This window comes from Meleagris gallopavo, chromosome 15 (assembly GCF_905368555.1).
Source record: "Meleagris gallopavo chromosome 15, MGAL_WU_HG_1.1, whole genome shotgun sequence".
NCBI lineage: Eukaryota > Metazoa > Chordata > Aves > Galliformes > Phasianidae > Meleagris > Meleagris gallopavo.
In genome coordinates this window covers 4,344,618-4,360,525 of record NC_139418.1, presented here as the reverse complement: position 1 = coordinate 4,360,525, position 15,908 = coordinate 4,344,618, and the positions used below count along the sequence as shown (strand labels likewise).

The 15,908-nt window shown below is 43.1% G+C and overlaps 1 protein-coding gene across 6 annotated transcripts in view; it reads right to left on the bottom strand.

The window, feature by feature from the left end:
- The window catches only part of LOC100540450 (rho GTPase-activating protein 7-like), a 34,016-nt gene that overhangs the window by 16,482 nt on the left and 1,626 nt on the right, over window positions 1–15,908 (bottom strand). The window lies entirely within an intron of this gene.

The window sequence follows — 15,908 nt, the reverse complement described above, 5'->3', positions numbered from 1 at the left end:
TTCTCTGGGCTGCCTCTGTCAGTGCCTCACCACCCTTACTGTGAACAACTTACGTATGCCCAATTTAAATCTCCCTCTTTTCATCTGAAATCATTTCCCCTTGTCCCGTCACAGTACAGTCTTCCATTCTTGAGCAGTGGTCAGGTCTTAATTCAGAGGGATTTGAATCTCCCCAAACCCATACCAAGGAGAGGTTTCTTACTGCTGACAGCACCTTGCCATCAGTTACCCCAGCACCCTACTTTCCAGCTTTTTGCAGGTTTTGCAGTTCTGTGCTTGTGAGAAATAACAGATTTGCTCAACAAGGCAAGTTCACAAGGCACTTCTGCTCCTCCCTATGCCATACAAGCACAGGCAGAAGAACAGGCAAGACGACTGATTCTGCCTTTAATTATTATTGTTACACATTACCCGAATCTGGAAGGCAACTGGAAAAAGGTCCAAAGAATTCTGCTGTTCCCCAGTCTTTGATTACACGGGAAGATTTTTTCCACACAGTGTTAATCCTGCTACAGCAGCAACACAAGAGAACGCCTGGGCACCCCCCTTTGAAGGCTGTTTTATTGGAGATGAAAGCAGACTGCTCCCCAGCCCAGCCAGTGCCGCTGCCTCCCTCCTCCGGCAGTCCCAAACCATTGATCTGCTCAGCCTTCTCAACAGCCAGCAGTCCTCCATACAGCGTAACACAGCAAAGACTAATTGCACTTTATTAACCTGCCAGAGAAAAAGCGAAAGCATCCTTGCTTGGAATTTTGCCAGGGTAATTTAGGCTCTATACAGACAATAAATATGTACATCTGGAAATGAAAACAGTGAGATATCTGGCCTTTGTTTCCTACTTTACTGTCATGCTGTTGTTTTGGAATCACAGCCAACTCCTCAGTTATCACAGATGAGAAGTGCAATCTATCCCCAGACTCTGCAGTGAGTCTAATTGCATCTTTATCCAGCTCCTTAACATTAGCTTCCCAAGCTGATTACTGGGACTCCCAAGCCACCATTAAGATCTTTACTCGGATCCTTGTCATTAGCCTCCCTTGTCAGTTACCGGGACCCAGATAAGTCTAAAGGCATTTTCTTTGCAGATCACATTAACTAGCTTGTCAGCGTTTGCTGATCTTTTAATTCCTTCTACATGTTAGACGAAGTACTGTTTGCTCCGTGTGATTTTCAAAGGACTCAGCAAAATTAGGTGTCTAACTCCCATCGACTTTAGGGGATTTCTAAAACCACGCTTGAGCAGTATTCTCCAAGCAGATTGGAGATAAAACTCCCTGCGGTCCCAGACCCAGTGCTTCTCCACGCTTTGCTCCTGCATGCTGTCCAACAGCAGCAGGTACAGCATTCTGTATGGCTGGTGTCTTACAGGGACTGAGATGAATTCCACATGAAATACTGAAGAGGAGCTATAGGTAACAGCTTGGGTAATCGCTTGCTTTCAGCATGGCCAACATCAATAAACCTGTATTGCAGAAGTAAATAATGTGAAAAAAGCATCTTCCTGTGCTGTGTCATGGCATAACACTAGGTTTTCCTTAGTTCTGATTTTTAAGCTGAGACATACAAACCATACATATACAAACATACAGCCTTTCCAACCTGAACAGCATTTGTGCAGGGATAGTGAAACAAGACACAGAGCGCTGTGTAGGCTGGTCTCAGAAAAATTAGAACATTTAATGTTACTTCCCTGGAAGTTAACTTAAATCACTACTAATTTGATAGCTCCTGGACTGTTAGGCATTACGGTTAGATAGAACAGACATAAGGTAGAATTGGTGCAGTAATCCACAGTGACCAAAAGATGATTCAAACTCTGTGAACCACTCCAGTGTCTATAAAACTCTGTAGGACGATGTGCAATGTTAAGGCTCTTGCATTCTGAACACTAAAATAATATATGTGGGGGAAAAAAAAAAAAAAAAAAGGGAGATGGATTGAATGCAATACATAAGCAAGAATTTTCTAGTTAAAACAAGAATTCTTCCTGGGCCCCAAAGAAATGCAGTAGTCTCTAGAAGGCAGCCACAAGCTCCCCTCTGCACAGCCACATTTGATTGCAACTGAAATACAACCACTCTTTCCTGATGGAAGCAAATAACAGAAACTTTATATGACAACAAAAGGAGGAATGACTGTAAGCAGAGGTGCTCATGGAAATGAGAAATCTTTTGCAAGAAGAAATGCCCTAAAGTGGGCTGAGGAATCTGAAGCTGGACAAGAAACCTCATATTTTGTTTCTGAGCTGCTGAAACAAAATAATTTCCATCTATTTTCTTTTTCTGCCAGCAAAATAAATAGCTGTGCACAGGCAAAATATCTTGAAGACACTCAGGTCTCCAGGTTCTCTTGACTATTTCATTGCTTGTGGGGAAAGAAAAATCAGAGCAGTTTTGTCAAGTTCGCATCTTCCACTACCAAGGAGATGAGAGTATAAAGCCCAGAGCTGGTCTCAACACATGTGCAAAATAACAGTAGCACGTGACAATAAACGCATAAGGATTTGGAGCCTGGTGCCACAGTCAGCACCTCTACAGGAGAGCAGCACCAGTAAACAACAGAAGGTTACGTTTTCCTATGTGGAAAACACGTAAGCACACACTTAAGGGAATGACCTCATTTCAACAAAGACCAACCTTAACAAATTAAGCCGTGCTTTTTGAAGATTTCTTTAACGCAGGGAATATTAAGAGACCAGGCTCTTGTCTTCGCAACACAAAGATCCTGGATGCTTTCTTTTACTTCCCAGAGGGAAAGATGTTTGCATATCTTAATAACAGGAGCCATAAAGAAATTAAAAGGTTTCTTCACAGGGGTATAGAGCTGCCTTAATACTGAAGTTTTTGGCATGGAGGCTGCCGTCTCCAGATGCTTTCACATGGCCAGCTTTGACTCTGGCCAAGATGTAGAACACCACAATTGAGAGTGGAACAAAACAGCTATGCAAGAAGCAATAGACTCCAACTTGGCTGTAGATCCCACCTCAATGCCAGCTTTAGGAAAGTGAAAATGCAGCAAGAGGGTTGCAAAATGGCATGCATCTTGAAGTCTGTTTCCCATGAAAAGGAGTGGATGAAAACAACTGGCATAGCTAAAAGTTGCCAAATCCTTTCTTCCACTGAGTAGTGCCTAGCTCACCTCAATGAAGATGAAAATGTACTGATATTACCGCAGTTGCATTCACCTGCTGAGTTTGGTGTCCTGAGTCTGAGAAGGTGTGTACAACCTGGCTGAGTGTTTTAGGCATCTCTTTCTCCTAGATGAACTTTCACCTCAAAATTGAGTGCTTCCACTTGGAAGCATACATACAGATAGAGAGCTTCACTTTTGCTTTCCTAATAAAAAGAGCTCATAATTTGTCTTTTTCAGACGGTCAGAGAAAAGCTGCATGATTCAGGTTAGACTGATAGGAGGAAATACATAATACAATGCAGAACACACGGGTAATACATTAAGACAACAGTTAAAAGAGATAGATGGATATTCAAGGCAGTGGGGAAGAACAAACATGATGACTTAATGTAGGAAGTAATTAAATAAAATTAATAAGTCTAACAAAACCAAAAGCTCCCAAACAAATAAAATCCATTGATTGAAAAAGTATTTTCCCACAGACAAAGGCTGGAGAGTCACTGTCTATGACATCATCTGGTCTCCCCGAACAACCTCCTTTTCCATCTAAGCAAATGTCAGAGTTAACAAGACACCCAAATCTTGGTGTTTTGGAATTGGTGGTGCAGCATTATTACCACTAGTGGGGTTTTGCCACCAGTGGGAGCAATGTGGTACAAAGGAACTTGTAATCCTGTTACAGGAGAGCTAGGTACAGTGGTTCTCCTTAATAGGAAGCACTGGAGTAGAGAAACTTCAGTTATAAGTAATTGATGAAACAGATCATTAATCTAGTAAAAGCTGAATGAAATCCTGATAGAATGCAGACTGAAGAGGTTTAGCAAATGCTTGAGTTCTTTACAGTAGTTTGGTTTGGCCACATTCACACCATTACTTTGTTATTTGCAAGCATTTGTGAGCCCACCGTTTTGCTCAGATTGATAACCTGTGGCCAGCAGCTCCTCCTTATCGGTAGGAAATTTTCTGGTCTCTACGAACAGCTAATGTTTGTTCGTTAGTGACTGATCAGCTTGCATTCCCCCCATAGGCTGAAACTCCTTCCAGTGGTATTCGATGTTTGTTTGCCATTCTATTCCAAGAATGTGTCAACAAGAAAGAAAGAAAAAAAGAGTGCTGCTTAATCCCAGCCAAATCTGTCATTGCAGACCAGGAACTGATTTTGTGATATAATTCATGTTATTTGCTATTACCCTGGATCAAGCTCATCATCAACAGACACATCTTTGAAATCTTTGAGACCTTTCTAGAAAACAGCATTTTTTCTAATACGCTTCTATATTTATATACACAGATATACATACACGTGTGCGTATCTATACACACACATATTCTCTGGGGTGTCAGAGATCAGAGAAGCAGAGATGCGTTTTGGCTTTCCAGTTTGGAAACTGGAATGTGAAGAGGACATTAAAGAAAACACAAATAAAGCAACTGATGCACGCAAATAAAAAATAAAGAGAAAAAAGAAAAAAAAAGACTGCACTCAGAACCTGAAAGGCAAACTGTGAAATGGCAGTAACAACTTGCAAATCCATTTTCCAAATGTCCAAAGCAGACTGAGGGTCTCCAGTTGCAGCCACCATATGGACTGTGACAAGAGTCAAAAAGTGGGTCACTATTCTCATTGCTTTAAGATAACTTTCTTTGGAGCAATTTTGTAGAAGTGGAAAAGCACTGCTACGATGGTGGACACTGGTGCCCTAACCACACATCTCGTTCCTGCAACAGGTCTGGAGATGGCTTCAAATCAACGTAAAGGCAACATAAAGCTACATTCAAATGCGGTGGTAGGCTCTGTAACACACTAATGCATCTCAGCCATGCCTCGTAACCAGTTTTAATCTCTTCATGCTCAACTAAGCGCTTACTCAAATAAGAGCACACAGTCCACTGCAGCTTTCCAAACATTTTAAACATCTAACATTTTAGCACTGCACTCCCAGCACTCCATGGGCTTTGCTCTCTGTTCTGTGGATCCAACGTGTCCCTTGTCAGAGTTTAAGCTCTGCACATAACTCGTGCTGACCTCTTCCTTCCCCAAAGCGCTCGTCTCACCCAGCTGTCAGGCATTACAAGGCTGCTTATTTAAACACAGCGCGTCAAATAACTCACAACTTTTTAAACATTTCTATCAGCATTACATGGTTAGAAGACATCCAGAAATGTCAAGACTCCTCGAGCTGGGTTGGCCCAAAATGGGCGCAGCACCGAAGCAGTTTATGAAGTGGCTGCAGCTCATATCAGCTTAAAGCCCTTGGCAAGCATCCTAGCTCTTAGCTTGTCTCACATGGGATTTGCAGCACGGAGCGCTAAATGCTTAAAGAGCAACTGCCTGAGACACCGAGCCTTCATTGTGGTTTAGCTGTGATTTTCGTTTTAGGAGATAACAAAGAACCTGAAGCCAGTACTGAAGCCATAACTTTGGTTCTGGGATGGCTGGCAATGTCCTTTCCCAGCTCCTCTCCCAGCAGGGCTGGCAGTACCTGTTCTGGCTGACAAAGCGTTGCCAGATCCAGGCATAGATCTGGTGACAACCTGAGCCCCGGTGCTATCTCACACAGCATTGTGGAGACAAGACAAAAGCTACACTGGATTTTAAGTCTCTTTTAAGTACATTAAAGATACATGGCTGCATCCTCCATAACACCTGCAGTTGATCACAAGGTATCCACTACCAACTGACAGGTATGAAATGCATCCACTGTCCAGACTCCACCACAAATCCACGTGAGCCTGTAAGGCTTAAAGACTTCGAAGCCTTTCATCTTGGTTATTAAACTACTTTGTCTTTATAGACCTTCCAAACTCAAAAGAACATTATTTCACGTTCCAGATTTGAGGATGATGCTCAGAGAAGAAATACTGAGACTAAAACTACCAAACAACTGAAACCCATTAACAAAAGCATTTCAGATCAAAAGATCACATTTTGCCTTAGCTGCCTTCAGATTTCATTACCACTCAGTCCTTCCTTAAGAGTGAATTAGAGCTCGGTGTCAGCCTAATCATGACAGGAGGTTAAGGTCTTATTTGTGCCCAGGCACGACACAATTCTTGAACCAAATAATTTTTCCTTAGATGGGTTGGCTGTGTATGCTGTTTCAAGACGTGGAGTTGGCAGATCACAACAGTATGTGTTGCCCTGGGAGACTGCTGACAAAAAGTAAGAAGTGGGCTTCAATTCTTCAGTTTATTTTGAAGCAACAAGACAGATAAAGCTGGTTAAGTCAGTATCATAGAAAATGTGTGTGTCTTCTGATTACCAAATACACACAACATTTACTTGTGGCATTACAAATGTCGTAGGCTGGTACAGAGTAAAATTTGGAAGGCTCCTCATCTACCTAGTTAAGGAAGCAAGTTTACAAAGTTTACATTCCATACATAAAAGTCTTTAGAAAGATCTAGAAAAACACACGTTATCCTGACAATACCGGGATGTTAGCATGTGCACATTCTCACTTTGTCCAAAATACTAACTTAGCATGTTTGGTACAACACAGACCTTTCTCAGTCTGTTCTGCAAAGTAGGTACCATTGCTATGTCTACCACCACTGGTAGTGAAGTGAAAGGAGTCGGGCCTTCTGATTCCAGTCAAATTCTAACACATTCAAACTAAACGTGCAAAGCAGGAACCTGGTTTCAGCCTAATGATGCATCATTCTCCATAGGCGCGAACCCACCAAGAACGAAGTGATGGACGAGCAGGTGTTGCAGTTCATGTGTTGCCAAAAGTTTACTGTCATCTACCTTTGCTCAGAAAACACTGTGACATAGTTCAGTAACGGCAGCATTTATCATGTTTTCCCATGTTCAAGAGTGCTGGGATTCCAGCTGGCCCCAGGGCATGCTGTGAAACCCCTTGCTGTGACACAGTCCTTATCTCTGGAGTGAGGAAGCACCCAGGCTGGTAGGAGCTGGTGAGTCGGTTTACATCAATATTAGTTACTCAACTTCACTGCAAATCTTGCTGTTCTTATAAAGGAGATGGTATGGAAATACACAGTATTCCTACGCTCCTTCTTTCCTCCTCCCCAGAAATACTTCATCTTTAAAGAAGAATGAACAGTAAAAAGGGAAAAAGAAAAAAAAAAGAAAAAAAAGGGCACTGCTCCCTTCCAGCACCAAGCCAGCATAAGCAGCGACAGCACCCACACTAAATATTTTACCATTAATGGCTCCAATATAAAGCTTTCTGGATGATCTATGGAGGCCCTGCAATCAGAAGTCTTACAAGCTTTGCGCAGCCACAGTTCCAATTGATGGCTTTCTGATGAGAGGGGAGTTGCCCTCATTTGCATCATCATATTTAGAAATCCATTTAAGTCTCTTTGAAGTTACTTGAATGATCACTTCTGAAAGGTTATAAAAAATGCTGCTAAGCCGTATTTGTTATTTCTGTGAAGTCTAAAAAGTGTAAATGCTTAAATCATCGACCAAGCACATAGCATTCATATTCAGCATACTTTCTAAAAGCATACTTAGCATACCGCTGAGAAAGATCACTCTGCTGACGGAAGTCAAGTGCCCGGATTAATTTAAAGGAGTGTATCTCACAATCCATCATTCCAGAACAGGAGAACAAGGAACTGCTCAGTTAAATTAAATGGCGAGTTACTCAGGAACATATCAAAGGAAATCCATCTCTGCACTGTGTCTAGTTCAGACATGAAATTCAGGGTTGACATGACTAAGAGCCAAGCAGGCTAGCTGGATTTAACAAGAGTCTGTTATTTATTTACTTGCACTCTCACACAACATGCAAAGTGACAATTTATCTGCATTGTGACACAAGGGAGCAGTTTCAGGCCAGCACCCTTCAAGGACTCTTTGAAAGAGAACAAGAGTAGAGAAAACAGCCTGGGAACGGTGGGCTGGAAGCAAAACCAGCTTTACAGATATCACCAAAGCCTAAGATTCTCACGGGGTATTTTTAAACTTTTTTTTTTTTGTATCTTTAAATAACTTCTGTATGTTCCATTTTTCCCACCAGCTCTTCTCCTCAGTTCTCCCTTTACATTTTAGACTTTTTATCCCTGAACTCACACAGATATATTTAACCCAACTTTCTCATTACAGGAAAAACAGTAGTTTGAAATAGGATGTCTCAGTGAAATGCAAGTTCCTTTAAAACCATTCACTCTTTAAAAGTAAATCGCAGTATTGCCCTCATACTGCAATATCTGACAATGTTACAGAGGGGGAAAAAAAATATTAAAAAAAAAAAACAACAACAAATTTCACCATGGAAATGTATGCTTACAGGCCAGTGCACTTCTGGGAGGCTGTACCTCTCAGCTGGGAAGTCAGGTTGAGCCAGTCATCCTACAACCTTGCAAACATCAACAGACAGCCACCAGCTGTGACCTGAAGCACATTCCAAGCCGACGTCAACTTCAATAGCAATAGCTTTTTCCTCCTTATCCAACTTGATGGATTTGGGCATATTTCATAAACCTCATACACAAACCAGCACGCTCTGAAAAGCACTGGAGTACTGGAGAAGGCATTGATCTGGAGAGCTGTGCTGACAGAGAGCAAAGTGAGAGAGCAGAGGTTGCTGCTGGCCACATCTGATCACAAAAGCTCCTTGCACAACTCACCCTTTAGGGCCAACCTGCTGCAGTACATCAGCTTGTTGCAAATCAGCACGGGGTATCACTTCCATCATCTCAGTGTGATTAATATCTCTATTGCAAATGGTATCTTCTGCCAAAATACCGACCATTTGTTTTTATACGTTTGGCAGAACACTTTTTCCTTTTATGGGCTCGGCCAAAATCAGCCCAATTTTTCAGGTTGATTGGGCATTTGGCAGTAATGCACCTAAATGGCTTTCTAGTGCCGTATGATAACTGAGCTTTGCCACAAGAAGATTTATGGCACAGAGCCCCAGGTAAGGACGCTCCATTTTCCTGCAGACTGATTAGCACTGTCTATTTCAGTGATTTAAGTGTTTTCTCAAAGAAGGCATTCCAAGAGCTGAAATGGATACGTATTGTCAGCTTCTGGCAGTTTAAGTGCAAACAGCTGCCCTGAAAGCTCTGCGCCCTACCACAAAGAGATGAGCCTCCATGAAAGCGAGTCAATCAAAGGAGATAAATCTTTGTGTCAGCTCCAATTATTGAGATACTCCAGTTAACTCAGGGAATCACACACATTAGACTGGCTTTAAATGCCCACGTGGTTGGGACTATCCCATTGCTCCTGGGAGGCAATTTCACTGTCTGACAAATCAAGAGGCTTTTCTCAGCTAGTTAATTCCAATTAAGTTTTTCCTCTCGATTTCATCCTACTGTCCATTATCCTCAGTCAGCTACCCTTAGCAATTCCTCCCCTGCCACGTTGCTTGTGTTAAGAGTCCTGGAAATAGTGACATTATTACAAGTATCTGTGATGAGACCCGTGAGACCTCCTAGCACCACAGCCTCAGAGCAGAAAGCTAAGGCCATTTAATCAAGCCGTGCATTTTAATTTTGGCATATAGCTAATGTCTTCTCTGTTATTCCTTATATGCTGTCTTTTTTCTTCTGAAAAGCTTTGTTTCTTCTGACTATCCTAACCGCAGACAGATACCCAAGTGCAAGGTGTGATGGTGCAGCCTTAGAAAACAGCTGCTGCAGAATCAGCTCCTGCTATCCACCTAGAAGTGTACAAGCACCAATGGCCTGCAACACTGTGAGCAGAGGTAAAACAGTACAGAAAATGAGGGTTTTTTTTGCCACACCACTGTATCATGAGCTTTATATAAAATGCATTAATTTAAATAATTTCTTTCCAATAATTCCTCCGATAGTTACTTGGAATAGATGGACTTTGTGGCACATTATAATATCAGCACGTGATCATCTCAAAGAAGAACAATTGTAAAGGCCAATAGAATCAGCTATATATTTTCAGTAGATAATACCTTGAAAATGAAATTCATTAAAAATAAAGCTTTTTTTTTTTTTTGTCAAGTTCCATTTTCCCCTTGGGTTTGTTTTCTAATGATAAAATTATACGCATCAAAGTTGAATTGCACTCCTGAAGCCATTTACAACCTGGCTGCACACTGACACATCTTATATTCTTGAGATGGGATGGTCACATCGCTCCCCAGATCCGCTTCCTGAATCCACACTGCCACCTTTCTCACACTCTCAGGAAGAGAAACGTAATGAAAATAACATGTAAACATATTCCTCCAGCACAGGAAGTTCAAAGGTTTTTCCAAGTTTATTTCAAGAATCAAGAGGAATTCAGCTATTTTTTCCCCTCCTCAACACAGCAGTGAGCATCACAGGGCTGCACGCTCCTTAGAGAAAACAAAACCCCTCTCCAAAGAGCAGCAGGAGGGAGCACAGACACACTGGCCTCAAGGAGCAGTCCTTATCCGTGTGCCCTGATGGATGAGCCCACAGGTTCAGGAAGAGCTGGCTGTTGTCAATGCACCCACTCAACAACCTCTGACTGACCACTGTGACTGGGAGAAGTGCCTCACAAGGGCAAGAGGACCCAGGAAACTAAAGGCAGTCAGCCTCTAATTGGAGAGGGAAGGTGATGAAGCAGCTAGTCCTGGAAACCATTTCCAGACATATGAGCAATGGGAAAATCATCACAAGTAGACAGTTTAGAATCACCAAGAAGTCATGCTTGATCAACTTGGTAAAGCTTCAATGATGGAACAACCACATCCAGTTCCGTGACTCCACAGGGGGACATGAAACTACTGGAAACACTTCAGCAAAAGGTTGCTATGATGATGAAGGGACTGCAATGCTTCTCACGTGAGAAAAAGAAGATGAAGATACCTGCAAAAAAAGGATGCCTCCTTCAGCCCTTCCAATTGCATGAGCAGCAGAATAAACTGATTACAAAACCTGCAGGCATTTTCTCTGTCAGGACAGAGAAACATTACTAAGAAAAAAGAAAACTGGAAGAATTTCAGAATGATCCGTCTGTAACTAAACAGCCACTCTCGGCCCCTATCACAGGTACAGCAGAGAGCACCAAGCCAAAATCTGCCTGTGTTGCACAAACTAAATTCCAAAGGCACTACTCTGAGGTCATCTGAAGTCAAATTCACAGAAGTGGGAAGAAGACTTGCATAGATTTATACTTGTGATTAATTTTATACCACATGCCATCCCACTGAGATCCCAGGGATAAAACGTGTATATGTTCAAAAGTCATGGTTTAAGCTCTGACCTAGATTTACACCAGCATAAGGAACAGCACTACATAGCCCAGTATTTGTGTTATTCAGGCCAAAGAAAGAAATGTACTGGCAGCTGTGAACAGTCTGAAAATCAAAATCCTGATGGGAAGATCTTCATGCAGAGGTTTGGCTTGTTATTGCAGCTGACTCTCTGCATATTCCTTTTTTTTTTTTTTCCCCCCTCCTCTCAGAGATAGCCAACCTTAAATGCAAAGGGATAACATAGGTCAGGAGGAGCATTTATTATGGATGAGCTATTTTTCTTTCATGTTTGCAAAAACTGGCAGGAGTCCTTGTTTCAGCTAGATTTCAGACCCATGGGTGATCTGGAATTTAACATTATTTATGTCTCTGTATATAAAAAAAAAAAAAGCAACGAAAAGGAAGCAAATTTAAAAAAATAATCAGAACACAGCTGAGGTCTGATAGCTTTCCTTTTTGGAACCATTCAATTCCATTTCCACTCTCGTCTTTGCTGAAGTCAGATGACTATTCCAGTGGTTTGAAGGCATGCTACATAGAAGTTAGGATATTCATAGAAATTGGACAACATATTTCTATGTTGTTTCACAAGCAAGGAGCACAAAATGTTTCACAAATTCCAGGAACTAACTCGCGTGGCAGCGCTCCTGCTGCAGGCATTCAGACTATCCGCTCACCGCTCTGCTGTATTAATTGCTGTGCACAGATGTTGAACTAAACACCGGTTCAGAGATGGGTACTCTGTATTCTGTATGTGTACAGACAGGATCGCTGGGCAGGGGTGAAACCCTGCTGCTGCTGCCATTGAGGCCGTGCTCCAGCCTCTCAGTCCCCACCTTTTCATCAGGTCGCAAGGACACACGGCCAGACGCTGCCTCCCTGCCCATCCCGTGCAGTACGTGGTTCCCCAGCAGCCCACCCCCTGGCTCCAGGGAGCTCTCGGTAATATAAAAGCAAGTGCTGAGTGCAGAGGAGAGCCACAGTTCAGCATTCCACTTCCAGCGTTGACCGGATTTGCACCTTGCCAGAGAGGGCCGTTCCTCAAGGGTGGGGTTGCAAAGAACGTTTTTAGAAAAGGCTTATTTGCGTTTGCATGTTCCTGAAATGGTTCTAGGGCCAAACCCATCCTGGCTGCTTTTCTAAGCTGTATTTGCCATCAAATAACACACAAAACTAAGCAGCAAGTTCTTAACATATTCAGAAAATGGGTTTGTTTTTTTGCCCGTATTATTTCACAGAAACCTTCTGACAAAGTTAAGGAAAAACAGAGTTGTTCACTATACACAAGAGGAAACTAAGAATATTATCAAAACCAGGGGCCAATCCTAGCAACATCACAGGCGCCACCCACACCTCTTCTCTGGGCACTCATCCTTCAGGAGACCTGTCTTTGAGCCGATACCACTCCTTGAATGAATGCCCCATCTTTCCCACGCGGAGGGGACTGCAGTAAAGCAGCACAATGCAGCCCTCCAAAGCAGCTCCACAGCAGCTCAGAGGAAGCTGTCATTAAGTTCAGAGTAGAGATAAAACAGCTAAGTCTTGAAGAACACATTCTGATGCACAATAGTTTTCACTTTCAGGCTTCTTCCCTCCTCTAGCATTAGCATACATTAAATTTGTACATACTTAATGTGTTGCACCAGTCAGGTTGGAGAAGCATTAGGCATTTGGCTAGAAAGTCAGGTGCCCATGTACTGTCAGGCCCTGGAAGTGAAATTAGGGTGACATTTTCAGAAGTACCTAAATTTGGTTCACTCTCTAAGTTCCACTGAAACTTGCTTGAGGTGAATTTAACAGAACTTTAAAGCTCCCAAATCTCTTTTGTACTAGATTCTGACCTCAAATTTAACAATAAAAAGCAAGCAGACTCTGCCTGGAAAGTCTGCGCTGTTGAGTATAAAGCAGGAATCTGAATAGCATGAACATGAGCATAACCGAGCACAATTCCTTTGAACAGTAAGGGTTAATTTTATGTGGCACTCACGGTCACAGAGCAAATCAATGGGCAAACCCGAAGCACAGCCCTCAAGGCATATCACATACAATCAGATGCAGGAGTAATTGAAGAGGCTTAAAAGTAACATTACATCAACTTAAACTATGGCTAGAAAAAGGCATAAGGAGGCTCAGTGATCTGCTGAAAGGGAAAAAGAGTCGAGAGCAGAGCTGACATTTGGCCTGAACAGCTTATTTCATCACACTGGTAGCCTAGCACTGGAAAGTCTGCTACTAACTTATACTGTGTAAAACTTCTGGTTTTAGTGTCATCATTTTCATTCTCTGAAAATGGAAATACTGAAGTTCTAATCTTGAAGTACTGAACATCCCTGCTTTGATACAATACACCCAGTGCCTTGGCTCGGACCTCGCACAGGGGCAACAGCAGCTGCGGGGCAAGCTGTCCCTGTGTGTAAGCATGAGAACCAGACCCGTGAGCTGCTGGCCCAGCAGGGCACTCACCAGCCCTACCTGACATCTCACTTCTCATTTCAGCTGCCAAAACTGCATCTACAGTTTTGAAGTATTTCCTGTTTCCTAATTTGAATGGTTCCCTCAGTCATTTTTCCACTCAGATGCTCAAACATTTTTGGAAAACATCTAAACAGGAAGAGAGCTGACCTCTTCTCCCTGAACATCATGTACTCGCTTCTCCTGGCACCAGAACATAACTCGAGTGCCAACTCCCACAATGACTCCAGGACACACTGAGGGGTGGATCCCTCACCTTGCAATTGACATTGGCACTGCTTGTGTGCTTGGGAGGGTAGCATCATCCAGCAAGTCTGCTTCTCTGGGATGGTGCTGGTCCAGTCATCAGGTCAGGGAGGAGCCACCTCACAGCCACCACAATCTATGGAAGAATGTCCATGGACTCCTGTGGTCTGACAGTGGGCCAAATTCTTATTTCTGGTAGATATTAGGCAGCTCCTCCTTTTGTGCCTCCTTTTACGTGGCACAAAACTCTTTTGGGGTTTTGGCCAGCCAAGTCAGAGGGAGCTGCGTGAGCATGTGAGGTGCCAAGAGGGATCGGCTTGCTAGGCTCTCAATTCAGCTCTTCTGCTGGAGTAAATCAAATATTGAGATCAAATACGCAAGAGTGAAAAGCATATGAGCAAAAGGAAAGGATCTGTAGTTTTCTATGCCCACATGCTTTCCCTGCAGAGCACCAATCTGGTTATCTGCACTTTCCTTAAGAAGCCCTAATGTGTCTAGAAATTACATTTCATATATGTGCTGTATATATACAGAAAGTGCTAGTGTGAGGGCCTTGCAACAGTTCAGTCACACTGCAGAATTTAAGATTAGCGGTAACCGCAAAAAATTAGGTTTAGATTAATTGCATGATTTTTCCCCCCCCAGAGACTTCCCCTTCCAAGTCCCATAACCATCCCAAATAAGCAAACCTGCTGGAAAATGCCACACTACAAAGTCACTTCAGTCTCTATGCAGGAGGAGACCTTGCAGCCACAGCCATCACCACTGGCAGCAGTGCCCCGGCCCACAAACCCCAGCCACCAGCTCTGGATCCTGGTGGCTCAGGGCTGCTCCAACACATGCAGGGGTGCTGCATTCTGTATTGCTCTGGACAATTTGAGGCATTTCTTCCAGGGAAGGAGAACATTGCCCACGTCAGTCACTGAGAGCCATCAACCTCTATCTCCTCTGCTAGGACCTTGCTAGGGCTTAGCAAACTTGAGTGGGACAGCCCAGGGAAGATTTTGCTGTTTTCCCTGGTGTTCAATGCAGCTCACTTTGCCTCCTCTCTGCATGCATCCCGAGCATCATCTTCCCAGCCCTACCAAACAGAAGTCGTGTTTCTCCAAGACCCAGACAGGCCACACCATTTCCCGGAGCCAAAACCAGGCAATCCCAGACAAAGCAAAATTATAACATATTACTGCTCAGAAAGACTCATAGTGTGAAAATTAATAGAGGTGAGTAGTTTGCAGCTGTCCCCGTCTGCTGGTCTGCTTCAGGGCAGCGATGCCCTCTGTGCATTGCAGCACAGCGTCTGACACACCGGTCACAAGCTGCCATTTAGATTTATCCAAGTTCTTCATTTAATGTTTGACTGGTTGGGAAGCAGCTCAAGGCAGATCCCTGCAGTTTCTCCTTAAAGCTGCTTCAAATAGCTCTCTAGCTTCAGTAATTAGTAGTGTGTTCAGCTAAAGCCCTGAACACACAGAACCCTGTGCTGATAAGGGACACCGAGCCCACAACGCCAGCAGGACAACGACAGCAAGAGCAAGTCTGCCACACATTGAGGTTCAAAACAAGCTTTCTTTCTGAATTTTGAAATCCACAGGATTTTTAGGAATGTTTTTAAGTTATGGATCCTTTTTGAAAACCTCTACGCTCCGTGAGAGCACCTTCATCATGAAGCAATACACAAGCAGAAACAGCACGGGAAGAGCCTTGAATGCTGGACATGGGGGAAAGGAAGCAGGGTTTGTGCAAGGCAGACAGCAGCCATTGTACTTTCACACTGAAATTCACTTATTCAGCAAACCCATCACATTGGACACTCCACATACTATATAGTCTTCCAGCCATATATCAACTTTTAATATAACTTCACAAAGTTTAGGA